The sequence below is a fragment of the Manihot esculenta genome, chromosome 5 (genome assembly GCF_001659605.2).
Source record: "Manihot esculenta cultivar AM560-2 chromosome 5, M.esculenta_v8, whole genome shotgun sequence".
In the NCBI taxonomy this organism is placed as follows: Eukaryota; Viridiplantae; Streptophyta; class Magnoliopsida; order Malpighiales; family Euphorbiaceae; genus Manihot; species Manihot esculenta.
Window position 1 is genome coordinate 29,790,183 of NC_035165.2, and position 2,855 is coordinate 29,793,037.

Genomic DNA, 2,855 nt, shown 5'->3' on the forward strand with positions numbered 1-2,855 from the left:
TATTATAAAAAAATACTTCAGCGTTTATACTTTTATTATAAAAATGATAATATATATTTTATGTTTAATTATATAGCAAAATATTAAAATTATAATATTATATATAAAAATTTTAAATATATAATTAGCTCAATTAATTTTTAATTTATTAATTATATATTTATAAACTAATTTATAATAATAAATTTTAAAAAATTATAAATTAAAATTAATAGAGAAAATAATTATATTTTAACCTAATTCCTAAAGAAGAATAATTAATAAAAATATAATAGTATAATTAACGTATAAAATTTATTTTTTATTTTTAATTAATCAAAATAAAATCAATTTATAATAAATATAAATATGAGTATTTACACAATTTTATTATTTACTATTCCTCTCATTTTGATATATAATCTAAATTATATGTATATAAAATTTATTATAGATAATAATTAAATTAAATTAATATTTGATCAAATAATTTTTTATTTCTAAAAATAATATATTATAATGTTTAATACGTTTTACAAAATCCACTTAATTAAAAGAGAAAAACAATTATAATTTTAATTGATTAGAATTGATATAAACTCTAAAGTTTATTTAATCAATAAAATTTAAATTGAATTAGTTTGAATTTTTTGAAAATTTTTGAATTAACTTTATTAAATCTAATCCACATAGAATTATCAAAATTATCTATTAAAATAATTTTAGAAGTAAAACTATAAAAATATTTAAATAACGTAATTTGATAATTATGTTAAATATTTTGTTTAATTTTTTTAAGTATTTAGATAATATTAAAATTAATTTAAAATTAGAACAATATCTTTCATATATAAACTCTACAATTAATTTAATTAATAAAATTTAAATTTAAATTTAATTAACAATATCTTTCTTATTGATTAGTACCCTTTATGTGTAAATATGCCTTGGAATTTATTGGCTATCACAATTTTTTTATATCACCGTAGATTGGCTTACTCATCTCACCAACTTGTCATCTCATTTGTTGTCTTGAAGATATGCATCCATGTACATGCCATGCATGTTTTTTCATACATGTAAGCATCCATGTCAAGTTCACCATGAAGGAGCCAAAAAAGCCAACCATCGGCCGCCACCTCCTCATCCTTCTATATATATGTTCTTCTTGTAAAATTTATATACTGTGTTGGAGAGAAATTATGTAAGATTTTAGATTTTTTTTATTGGACGAAAGAAAAATGTTGTGAGTTTGAATAAATTAATTTGAGTGTTATTTTTATTTTTATTTAATATTTTAATTATGATTTAAAAATAAATTTAAATTCAAAAATAAAATTTGATAAATTTTTACTCTGGGAGTAAATTTAAATTTTGGGCGGTTAAAATTTTAGAAAAAGCACCACGTTGACAGCGTGAGGGTTTCTTAACTTGTACTATCCATATACATATGTCTAGGGGTGATCATTCGGTCGGTTTGGTTCAAAATCGAATCGAACTGAATAAATCAAAAATCGAAATTTTAGTGTTTATGAAAATCGAACCGAATCGATTTTGATCAGAATCCGAACCGAACCGGTCCGATTCGGTTCGATTCGATTCGGTTTAATCGGTTTCTATTTTTAATAATTTTTTTATTTTTTACACTTTATTTTTAATATTTTAAAATTTAATTAAAATATTTTAATTTTAGTATGATTTAATTTCTCTATATTATTGAAAAAAACATATTATTATCACTAATCGGTTCGATTCGGTTTTTTCAGTTTTTTTCTGATCAAAACCGAATCGAACCGAAATAACCAAAATTTTTAAAATTAAAAATCAAACCGAACTGAAATATATAAAAAATCGAACTAAATTTTTAAATCAATTCGATTCGATCAATTTTTTCAGTTTGAACCGAATACTGCTCACCCATACATATGTCAATAATAATTCCAGCTCTTCACAAGAAAAGGACGTTTGGGCAGTCTATTTGACTTAGAAGTGGTCCCCTTCTTTTCTTCTTTAAAAATTTATAACTACCTAAATAATTTTCATGTTTTTTTGAAATAATAATATATATTATTATTTAAGAAAAAGTTTGACATTTCATTAATTTATTTATAGCCTACCCATAATTTATGCATCCATATTATAAAATATCATAAAAGCATTGACTTATACTAATTAAAATAAAAGAAGCCATTCATTTTGGAATTTAATTAAATGATTTTGAAGTCGATTGGAGGGTTGAAAAAAATAATAAAAATAATAATCTTTATTTTAATATAAGAATTCGGTCACTTTGATTTAAAATTTAATCGAATTGAATAAATCAAAATTTTAATATTTATAAAAATTGAATTAAATTGATTTTGAACATATTTAAATTAAACTAATCTGATTCAGTTTGATTCGATTTAATTGATTAAATTTTTTATATTTTTTATTTTACTTTTATTATTCTAAAATTTAATTAAAATAATTCAATATTAACCATAGATTAATCTCTATATTATTAAAAAAATTATTATCACTAATATGTTGGATTTATTTTTATTAATTTTTTTATCAAAATCGAATCGAATTAAAATAATTAAAATTTTTTAAAATAAAAGCTGAAATAACCGATAATAATAAAAAATCAAATCAAATATTTGAATAAATACAATAATTTACTAATTAATTTATGTGATATGTGAAAACTCATTAGTTAATTTTTTAATTTTAAAAGATATATTAAAATATCTTTAAAATATTTTTAAAAAAAATTTGATCAGTATTCATTAATTTGAAGTATCAAATGTGTATTATAAAAAAATTATTAATTAATTTATAATTTTATATAAATCTAAGTATTTCAAATTTTTTTCAATGAATAAAATTAATGC